Source organism: Tupaia chinensis, unplaced genomic scaffold, assembly GCF_000334495.1.
Source record: "Tupaia chinensis unplaced genomic scaffold, TupChi_1.0 Scaffold147350_1, whole genome shotgun sequence".
Taxonomy (NCBI): Eukaryota; Metazoa; Chordata; class Mammalia; order Scandentia; family Tupaiidae; genus Tupaia; species Tupaia belangeri.
The window spans coordinates 589,821-601,509 of record NW_006207201.1 but is presented as its reverse complement, the minus strand read 5'-3'; the positions used below and the strand labels follow the sequence as shown (position 1 = coordinate 601,509).

Genomic DNA, 11,689 nt, shown 5'->3' with positions numbered 1-11,689 from the left:
AATTTTTTTTTAAGAATTATTTTATTTAACTTTATTTATTTTAATTTGACCAGGGAGAGACAGAGTGAGTGAGAGAGAGAGTGAGAAAGCAAGCCACCAAGTCCAGGACTCGAACTGCGGTCAGCCATGTGGGAGTCCAGCTTCCTTAATCACCACACCACCTGCCGGCCCCAACATTGAATGTTAATGGATTAAATTCTCCAATCAGGAGACACTGACTGGCTGAATAGATTAAAAAAAAACCAGAAATCCTCTATCTACTGCCTACAGGAAACCCAACTCATGGAGAAAGACATACATAGACTGAAAGAGAAGGATTAGAAAAAGGTTTTCCATGCAGATGGGAACCAAAAAAGAGCTGGAATTGCGATACTAATTTCTGACAAAATAGGCTTTAAAACAAAAACTGTTCAAAGAGACAAAGAAGGGCACTATATCATACTAAAAGGCTCTATAGATCAAGGGAACCAGCAGTTAGTGTAATGGCTATGTCACTGGACTCCCATGTAGTCGACTGCAGTTTGCCTCCCAGACCAGGTGGCTTAAAACTCACACCGGGCGCGTGTTCGTGTGTGCCCAAGATCCTGAGAGAAGAATGGAGGAGAAGGGATTGCGGCGTGACCATCCCCCCCTGGGGGGTGATTTTTCACTTTCTGTCTCTATGTCTCTGTCTGTCTGGTGAGCACATGCGCCCTATAGTGAAAATCTCTCCAAAAAAACAAAAACAGCGTTAAAAAAGGCTCTATAGATCAAGAAGATATAACGCTTATAAATATTTATGCACCTAACACAGGAACACCCAAGTATGTGAAATAAAGACTGTTAAATGTAAAAGGGGAAACAAACTGGAACACACTAATTGTTGGAGATCTCGACACTGCACCATCCCCTCTGGACAGATCATCTAGACAAAAAATAGGTAAAGAGATAAAGAATCTAAATTATATCATAAATCAAGTGGACTTAACAGACATCTATAGGACTTTCCATCCAAAAAGCACAAGATACACTTTTTTATCACCCCAACATGGAACCTTTTCAAAGATTGACCACATCATAGGGCAGAAAACAAGCCTGTATAGATTCAGAAGCATAGAAACTATTTCCAGCATCTTCTCCGACCATGATGGAATTAAACTTGATTTTAATTTCAAGAGAAATTCTCAAAAATACCCAAGTACATGGAAATCAAATAACCTACTCCTGAATGACTCCACTACTACTGAAGAAATAAAGACTGAAATCAAAAGATACATGGAAGCCAATGACAATGAGGACATGAGTTTCCATAATCTTTGGGAAACTGCTAAAACAGTCATAAGAGGGAAGGTCATAGCAATTAGTACACATAAGAAGAAGACGGAAAGAAGGCTAATAGATCACCTAACATCATGCCTCAGAGAATTGGAAAAGCAACAGCAAAAAAATTACAAAAAGCTCCAGGAGAAAGTAAATAATAAAGATTTGAGCAGAAATAAATGAAACAAAAAATAAACGTACTATACAGAAAAAAAAATCAAAGTAAAAGCTGGTTCTTTGAATGGATAAATAAAATCAATACACCACTAACGAAACTTATTAAGAAGAGAGAAAGGAACCAGTTGAATCAAATCTGCAATGACGCTGGTAATATAACAACAGATACAGTAGAAATTCAAAACATCATTAGAAGATACTTTGTACATCTATATGCTAAGAAACAAGAGAATCTGGATGAGATGGACATATTTCTGGACAAATATAATCTACCAAGAATGAGTCAGGAGGATATGGAAAGTCTGAATAGGCTCATAACAAGCTAGGAGATTGAATCAGTAATAAATGACTTCTCAACAAAGAAAAGCCCTGGCCCTGATGGATTCACCTCTGAATTCTACAAAACTTTCAAAGAAGAGTTAACCCCCATTCTGCTCAAGTTATTTCTATAGATCTAAAAGGGTGAATCTCTTCATAATTCATTCTATGAAGCCTCTATCACCCTTATCCTTAAAACAGATAAGGACAGGACAAGGAAGGAAAACTACAGACCAATATCTCTGATGAATATAGACGCAAAGATTCTCAACAAGATACTAGCAAATCTGGGACCAGCAGTTGGCATAATGGCTATGTCGCTGGACTCCCATGTGGTTGACCACAGTTCAAGTCACAGACACAGTGGCTTGAAAATCACGCCGGGTGCATGTGTGTGTGTGCTCAAGATCATGAGGGGAGAATGGAGGAGAAGGGATTGCGACATGTCCATCCCCACTGGAGGGTGATTTCTAGCAAATCATATACAACAACTTATAAAAAAGATTATACACCATGATCAGGTAGGATTTATTCCAGGAATGCTAGGATGGTTAACCATACACAAAACCATAAATGTAATACATCATAGTAACAGGAATAAAGATAAAATCTATATGGTCATATCAGTTGATGCAGAAAAAGCATTTGATAAGATACAACATCCCTTCATGATCAAGACTCTCAGCAAAATCGGCATAAAAGGGCCATTTCTCAACACAATAAAAGCCATCTATGAAAAGCCCGTAGCAAACATCATCCTAAATGTAGAAAAGCTCAAAGTTTTCCCACTAAACATGGGAACGAGACAAGGATGCTCACTTCCTCCACTCTTTTTTAACATAGTACAGGAAGTCCTCACCAACACGGTCAGATAAGAGGAAAAAATAAAAGGCATTCCATGTGAGAGTCCAGCACCTTAACCACTACTCCATTTTCTGGCCCCACAGTGAGCCTTTTATGGAGACATGTACACACATTGAGGTTGCATTTGTGTGATGGAGCATGCTGCATAGTTTCTCTCTAAATCAATATTCAGAACATACAAGCATATTAACTACTCATAATCCTACCATTCCAAAGATAACAACTATCTATATTTTGTTTTTTTCCAGTTTTTTTCACACTTAGAAATATGGCTATATTTTAAAAATTGATGTTATTGTCTATAGACAGCTTTTATCCTACAATTTCCTTTCTACCAGTCTGTGCTTCTTTTTTTATTATTTATTATTGTTATCTTTTTATGTTTTCATTTCATTTTCTTTTATACATTCAATCACGTTACTATTTGGATTACAAAATGGATATTTCAACAGTTGTACAAAGATGTACATTTATCCCTAGTACAGTTGATGAAACTACAAAATATCTTCAACAGATAATACCACATTTCTTTGTGCCATTAATGATTTGCCTCCCTATTTTTCTTCTAAATGTCCCTCTTCAGACCCTCCTCTTTCACACACACTACATCTGGTATTTACATCTATATACCGTGTTTTTATATCCTTTAGTCAATTAGTTTCAGTCATATAGTGAAGACACTTGGTATATATTAAGTGGGAACATACAATGCCTCTCCTTCATAGTCTGGCTTGCTTCACTCAGCAGTAAATCTCCCATATTCATCCACTTCCTGTCAAAGCCAGGGTTTTTTTTTTATGGTTGAATAGTATTCCATAGAGTATGTGTGCCACAGTTTTTCTATCCATTCATCTTTTCTTGGGCATTTGGGTTGCTACCATGACTTAGCAATTGTGAATAGTGCCACAATAAACATCGGCATGCAAGCATTTTTCTGATTAAGTATTCTTCTGTTCTTTTGATTGGAGAATTTAATCCAATTTAATCCATTAATATTCAACTTTATGATCTACGCAATTGTGAATAGTGCCACAATAAACATCGGCATGCAAGCATTTTTCTGATTAAGTATTCTTCTGTTCTTTTGATTGGAGAATTTAATCCAATTTAATCCATTAATATTCAACTTTATGATCTACATTTCTGGACTTGTTCCTATCGTTAAGTTAGCCATTTTCTTGTTTTCTTTTCTTTTCTTTTTTTTTTTTTTTGTTGTTGTTGCTGTCTGTCTAACTTCAGTTTTCCTGGTATAACACTCCTTTCTGAACTTTTTTAAGAGCTAACCCAGTTTTGTTAAATTCTTTGCAGTTTTGTTATTTGAGAAAGTTTTTTTCTTTTCTTCCCATATAAAGGATAATCTTGCCGGGTATATTAATCTTGGATGAATTTTTTTTTTCTTAACACTTTGACTATATTTTCCCATTTTTTCTTTGCCTGCATTGTTTCCAATGAGAGGTCCATTTTTAACCTGATGGGATAACTTTTGTAAGTAACTTGACATTTCTTTTTTGCCAATTTTAGTATCTTGTTTTTGTCTGTGATTTTGACCAATCTGGAAATGATGTGCCTTGGAGAAAATCTTCCTGTGTTGTTTCTATTTGTGGTCCTTTTAATTTCTTGGGTCTGGATTTTTCAATGCCTCTCAAGGTTTGAACAATTTTCTTCCAAGGTTTTATAAAATAGATTATGAATGGCTTTATTATTTTCTTCATTTTCTAGGATACCAATTATCCAGATGTTTGGACATTTAATTGTATGGAATATTTCTTATATGCTATCCTCAGTCTTCCTGGTTATTTTTTCAGTCTTTTTGATAATTTTTTCTAGGTCAGAGGTTTTGTCTTCTACATTCAAAATTTGATCTTCTGTGTGATCTAATCTGCTTTTAATACTTTTGAGTGAGGTTTTAATTTCCTGAATTACAGTCTTCACTTCTAACAATACTGTTTGAATATTTTTTTTATTGTGGGTATTACTTTTTTCATATCATGAAAGGATTTCTTCATTTTCTAGAGCTTATTGTCTCTTTTGCATCTGTTTTAGTTCTGTCACTATAAATATTCTGAATATTTTATCTGACATTTCCACAAGTTCCATAGTATTGTCTGTTAATGCTGAGAAATTGGTGTTTTCCCTTGGGGGAGAGATATTTTCTTGGTTCATATTTCTTATGCCTCTGTGATTGTTTCTTATCATTAGGTGAATTGTATATTTCTTCCTATTTTCTTCAAGTTAATTCTGAATGTCCAAAGGCGAGCAGGAGGAGGTGATTGATGATCTCTTTGCTGTTCTACCTCCCTAATATTCATCCAGTAATGAACACTGTTGTCCCTGGATATGAATAATTTGTAGTTCTCCAAGTTTCAGGAGAACAGGTGCACCTGGGGCTGAGCTATTGAACTTCAACTGAGAAAGAGAGAGGGAGGTGCATGACGTGCATTGATGGGTTCACATTTTAGGAAACATTTAAGTCTGAGAATTCAGAGACTTGTGGCAGGGACTGAGCCATAGTATCTCTGTAGCTCAGTGTTTCTACCACTCAGTGCAGCCAGTTTGCTCACTGAGGTGGTTTTATTGATGGCATAGGGACTGGGCAAAAACAGGCTTCTCTAAGTCCCAATAAACACATCTGAGAGTTCCAAGGTTTGTGAGGGAGGGGATTGACCATATTCTGCAGCACCCCTCCTAGCTGCAAATGACTCACCATGCAGTTAGGTCATCTGTGGCAAATGTCCTGATGGTATAGAGACTGGGCAAAGATGGGCTTCTCCAAGTCCCAATGAACTCACCTGAGAGTTCCAAGGCATGTGGGGGAGGAGATGAACTACACTCTGCTTTTTTGGGGAGAAGATAACCTACACTCTGCAGCACTCTTCCCAGCCACAAACAGCTCACCTGTACAGTAAGGCCATCTGGAGCAGATGTCTTACTGATGTGAGGACCCAGCAAATACAGTTTTCTCCAAGTTCCAATGATCAGCCCTGAGAATTCTAGAACATGTATTGATGGGGATGAGTCATGCTCTGCAGCTCCCCTTCCAGCTGTAAATGGCTCACCGTGCATCAAGACCATCTGGGATGGATGTCCCAATGGTGCTGGGACAGGGCAAAGATTGATTTCTCCAAGTCTCAATGAACACACCTGGGAGTACAGTTTTTTTCTGAAAATTTTCTTTCTTTCTTTCCAGCTCATTTTCCCATCTTTTAATTGGGTAAACCTTTTTTTTTTTTTTTTTTTTGCATAAGGTGCAAGTGCTTGTCAGAGAGAGATGAGAGGAAAGGTGAAAAATCACCCCCCAGAGATGGTCACATCATAACTTTTTCTCCTCCATTCTCTTCTAGGGATTTTGGGCATGCACACACATGCGCCTGGTGTGACTTTCAAACCACTAGGTTCAGGACTTGAACCATGCAGTTGGCCATGTGAGATCCTGTGCCTTAACCTCCATGTCACATGCTGGCCTGACTTTCCACAGTTCTTGTTATTGGTTTCTAGTTTTATTCCATTGTGATTGGAAAATATGCTTGATAGAATTTTTATTCTTTTAAATTTATTGAGGCTTGTTTTGGGGCCAGCAAGTGCTATGGAAGTTAAGGCGGCCTGATCCCACATAGCTTACTCCATGTTTTGAGTCCCAAACATGGCAGCTTGAAAATCATGGTGGATGCATGTGCATGTATGCTTAAAATCCTGAGAGGAGAATGAAGGAGAAGGGTTTGGGCATTGCCATCTCCCCAGAGAGTGATATCTCACTTTCCATTTTTTTCTCTCTCTGTCTCTCTCCAATAAGCACACATGACTTATAGGAAAAACTTAAAAAAAAGTATTGAGGCTTGTTTTGTGACCTATTATATGATTAGTCATAGATTATGTTCCATGTGAAGCAGAGAAGTATGTGTATTCTGAGGCAGTCAAGTAAAATGTACTGTCTGTCAGGTACATTTAGGTTCTGCTGTTGTTTTACTCCACTATTCCTTGGTTTACATATGTGTTTATTTAATTCGTCCAGATTGTAAATGGGGTGTTGAAACTCTTGACAATTTTTATGTTATAATCTATCTCTTCCTGTTTTCATGTACTGGGTTAGGCTACTACGATGTAGTTGGATTGTATGTATATAGGGTGTAGAGGATATAGTTTTACTTATGGCAATGGCAGAAGCTGACCTGTTGGGTGATTGCTGAGGTTATCAGACTCTATGTAAGACACGAGAATGCCCTGCAATTGATGTAGCTGTGTGTAGGTATTAGCTGAGAATAAACAGTATCTTCTGCCTTGAATGTGTTTCACAAGGGTACAAAGCCTGCAGTGTTTGAGGATGATGATTAGTTGCTTGGTTCACCTATTCTTTGTACCTCTAGGGTTTAAGGAAGTAGCCTGCCCCTTCTATACTTAGTGAGCAAGCAGCCTTCACCTTGTTCACTGCCCTTTCTCTGCCAAGCAAGGAAAGCAGCAACCCTGACTGCACACTTCTCTCTGCACACATGCACATGGTTCATGGAAGTCTTTTTGGGAAGTGCCACTGCTAGAGGCCAAAGAAGGAGAGGAATAGTCTTTGTGAAATATTAAATCAAGGGAAGGAGGTACTATATATACTTTTTTTTGGTCTCTGAGGGGAAATTTCCAGTCTTCAATCTCTGTTGCAGAGCCGTGTATTCAAAAGCTTCAGTCTCCATGGGGTGGGGTGATCAGAATCCTCAGTCTCTGATGGGAAGAGGATCATGAAACTTCAGTCAGTAATTTGGGTGAGAAAAAAAAAAGTGCACAAAAGGGTTATGGAAATTTTCCATAAGCAAAACATTCAGAGGCTTGAAAATTTCTCACATTTCACCTAGTCACCCTAATAGCCCATAGTCATCATGCCTAAGGCCATCTTTTTACCCCTGCCTCTATTTCTAATATTGTTATTTGATATTTGCAATTCCCCCAATTCCCTCTAGCTTAGTTCATTTGTCTTCCTATTGCCCTATAACTGAACTTTCCTGGATGGAGTATTTTAGCTATCTTCCTATTGCCCTATAACTGAACTTTCCTGGGGGGAGTATTTTAGCCACTTCCTTTTTTTTTCTTATAGATCACAGATTAGTTTATTCTTTAACACCCATCATGCCATGAATTCATAGGGAATAGGTTCCAGTAGTTCAGGCTCCTTTCCATTGGTTCTCACAGTGTGCTTCTCTGGGTGGAGCAGGCTGGCACTTTAGTTGAACCCAGGTACTTTTCTCTTTGGCTTCCTTCTTTTTCTGGTCATTTTCCTTCACACAGTTTAGGAAGATATCTTTGCTCTTAGAATGCTTAATGTGTTCAATATGCACATTGATTCTCTTGGCAAGAATCTTACCCTTAACTTGTTTGTTCACAACAATGCCAACAGCATGCTGGGTAACATTGTAGACCCTTCCAGTTTTGCCATGGTAACATTTGTGGAGCATTCCTTTTTGAACAGTACCCATTCCATTGATGTCTACAATATCACCTTTCTTGTAGATTTGCATATATGTTGCTAAAGGAACCACTCCATGTTTTCTAAGAGGCCTAGAGAACACATTATCAGGTGCCTCTCCTGTTCCCCTTTGTGTTCGTCATTTTGTTTAATTATTGGAAGATGGTGATTCCATCCAAAAGGCCATTTTAACTATTTCAAAAGCATGAAAGTTTCAACTGATCCAATATTTTTACTCATAGAAATTGATACGAAGGGCAATAGGGGTGCTTTCAAAATCTTAAATTATTACTTCTATTGGCATAAAATTTTTGAATACAATGCTTAGCAACAGAGAGATGTTGTATAATTTAAAATAAACTATACAAAAATAATAAACAATTAAAATTTGTTTTTCAAGACGTATTTAATAACAAGGTAGACAACATATACTTATCTAACATGTAATTTTATGTCACCAGAAGGGGTGCTTTCAAAATCTTAAATTATTACTTCTATTGGCATAAAATTTTTGAATACAATGCTTAGCAACAGAGAGATGTTGTATAATTTAAAATAAACTATACAAAAATAATAAACAATTAAAATTTGTTTTTCAAGACGTATTTAATAACAAGGTAGACAACATATACTTATCTAACATGTAATTTTATGTCACCAGAGTTAAAACCAAACATCCTTTTCACTGGGTAAAAAGGAATTGATTTATATGTACACTTCAGTGTCATTAACAAAAAACACTGTAATTATTGATTTCAGAACTTCAGAATTTAATTGAATGCCAGTGTTCTGTTCATTTTTCATATGAGAAAGGAAAATTACTTTGAACATCTTTTAAAAACCAGACAAAGATTCCATTGTGTATTCCTCAAGATCACTCTATAGTTTTCAAAATTCAGAAGATATAGGAAAGCTTTAATTTAGCTTTTTAGATAAAACATTCTAGCTTGCATGATCTCATCAACAAGGAGAATGTTGGTGGCAATCACAGTGCAAGAGTTGAAGAAGCTGTTTCTTTACACAATAGCTATCCCATATGCCTACTTCTGTTGCTACCACTGACTCAACTGTGTTCAAGTGTACATCCACAAGTTGATTCTAAATGTTCTGCTTGAATTGTTTTTTTTTTTTTCCCCCTTTGGAGAGCTTTTTCCTATAGGGCGCGTGCGCTCGCCAGAAAGACAGAGAGAGACAGAGAGATAGAAAGCAAGAAATCACCCCCCGGGGGGATGGCCACACCACAATCCCTTCTCCTCCATTTCTTCTTGGGACCTAGGGCACACATGCACACGTGACCAGCATGAGTTTAAGCCACAGGGTCCGGGACTCGAACCGCAGTTGACTGCATGGGAGTTCAGCGACATAGCCATTATGCTAATTGCTGGTCCCATGTTCTGCTTGTATTTTAACTAATGTTTCTGAAGGTCAAAACTAGAATTCTGAGCAAGAACCTTGGGGAAATAAAGTAATGCATCTGCAAATGTTCAGACTCCAAGCTGGGCCCTGCCCTTTACACTTAGGTTTTATTTAATCAGGGCTACAGCCATGGTCACTTCTACTGCACCAGAACCCAGAATCACACAGCCATTATCATTATCAATAGCATTTTTTTTTTTGGAGAGGTTTTTGCCATAGGGCGTGTGTGCTCGCGAGACAGATAGAGAGAGACAGAAAGACAGAAAGTGAGAAATCACCCCCCAGGGGGGATGGCCACACCGCAATCCGTTCTCTTTCATTCTCCTCTTGGGATCTTTGGCATGCATGCACATGTGCCTGGTGTGAGTTTCAAGCCACCGGGTCTGGGACACGAACTGCAGTTGACTACATGGGAGTCCAGCAACATAGCCATTACTCTAACTGCTGGTCCCATATCAATAGCATTTTTGACAGCCCTTAAGCCATTTCTTACTGCATCTTTGATTTGAGTGAGTGTGTATTTGTTTGGTTCTTTGACCAATAGTGTAACAGAACAAGGATTGCTATATTCCCCAGTAAAGATGAACTTTTATTCTACTAATGTGTATTCATACACATATCCTTCATGTCCCAAGCAATCAGAAATTAGGTCATCAAAAGAATTTAGAACTACCCCACCACAAACAAGAGTCAGTCTCTTTATATTTCTTTTAGCTCTGTACAAGGCAATGATGCCTTCTTTTGCAAGAGCATCTAAGAAACAGGAGTCAATTCCCTTTTATTTATTTATTTTTTTGAGAGGTTTTTCGCTATAGGGCACGTGCGCTTGCCAGTCTGACAGAGAGAGACATAGAGACAGAAAGCGAGAAATCACCCCCCAGGGGGATCTTGGGCACGCACGCACACATGCCCGGCGTGAGATTTAAGCCACCGGGTCCGAGACACGAACCGCGGTCGACTATGGGAGTCCAGCGACATAGCCATTACGCTAACTGCTGGTTCCCGAGTCAATTCCCTTTTGATCAATAACAACAAAATCTTTGTCTAAATCACTACAGACTTCTTTTTAGTTCTATTTTTAAAAAATCTATCTTTAATTAATTTTCTTTCAGCTTTCACTAGTTTTTCTCTTTATTTCACTCTTGGGAAAAGAAAAAAGCCAGAATTCACTTCTAATGACACATGGCATGTGAAGATGTACACATCTTCTACTCTTTATATCAGGATGACATGCCCCATGGTTCAAAACGAGCCTTCTGAATAAGCTTGTATCAATTTTATATTAATGTTTCATCTCTATAATCTCAATCATGAAGAGGTCAATAGGTTCATCTTGTATTTTAATGGCTAAAATGGAGTCCACTATGGCCTCTGTTAAGACATCTGTAAGTTCAGCATGAACTTTAGTATGAAGAGATGTTCTTGCCACATCTATAAGTATTTCTCTGTACATCTCTCCGCTTTCTTTGCCTTGTTCCAAAAACTGAGTGGCATTTTTCTTTGCAGATTGAAATTATTTAATGATTATTCTGGGATGAAGACCTTGAGAAATGTAGAGACCCACTTGTTTCAGCAGCTCTCCAATGATGAGGACATTGGAAGTAGTACCATTACCAGTTATGTCATCCTGGGCTGTTGATACTTTTGCTATTAAGGAGGATGTTGGGTGTTGAATTTGCACTGTTTGAAGCTGCACATTGCCCTCTTTGGTTAGTTTGATATCACCAGCACCAGAAACAAGCATCTTCATATTGCTCTTAGGCCACTAGTTGGTCCTCAGCATACCTCGCAGTCTCTGTGCCCAGCTGATGTTGACCACCAGCACTGCCTGGTCTTGGGCCACCTTGGCCTTGGGAATCAGTTTTTTCATGGCTGCCATAGCTGCCCCAGCTGTGAAAGAGGAGAAGACCCAACGTGCACAGTGCTTAGCATTAGTGACATATTTTGATTCTCTTATTTTGAGCATATTCTATAGACATTTTTTTTTTGGTTACCATGGAAAGTATATGTAACATCCTAAAACTATAAATATCTAATTTAAGTTCATATCAACTTCATTCACATACAAAAATTATTCTTGTAATGTTCTGTCCCCTTTTATTTTTTAATTATCTTTTATTTATTTATTTATTTATTTTTTTGCCATAGAGCACATGGGTTAGTTGTAGAAGA

The 11,689-nt window shown here is 37.9% G+C and overlaps 1 pseudogene; it reads right to left on the bottom strand.

Moving 5' to 3' along the window:
* Positions 1 to 9,021: 9,021 nt before the first annotated feature.
* LOC102486204 (T-complex protein 1 subunit zeta-like) lies at positions 9,022 to 11,396 on the bottom strand (annotated as a pseudogene).
* Positions 11,397 to 11,689: the final 293 nt, after the last annotated feature.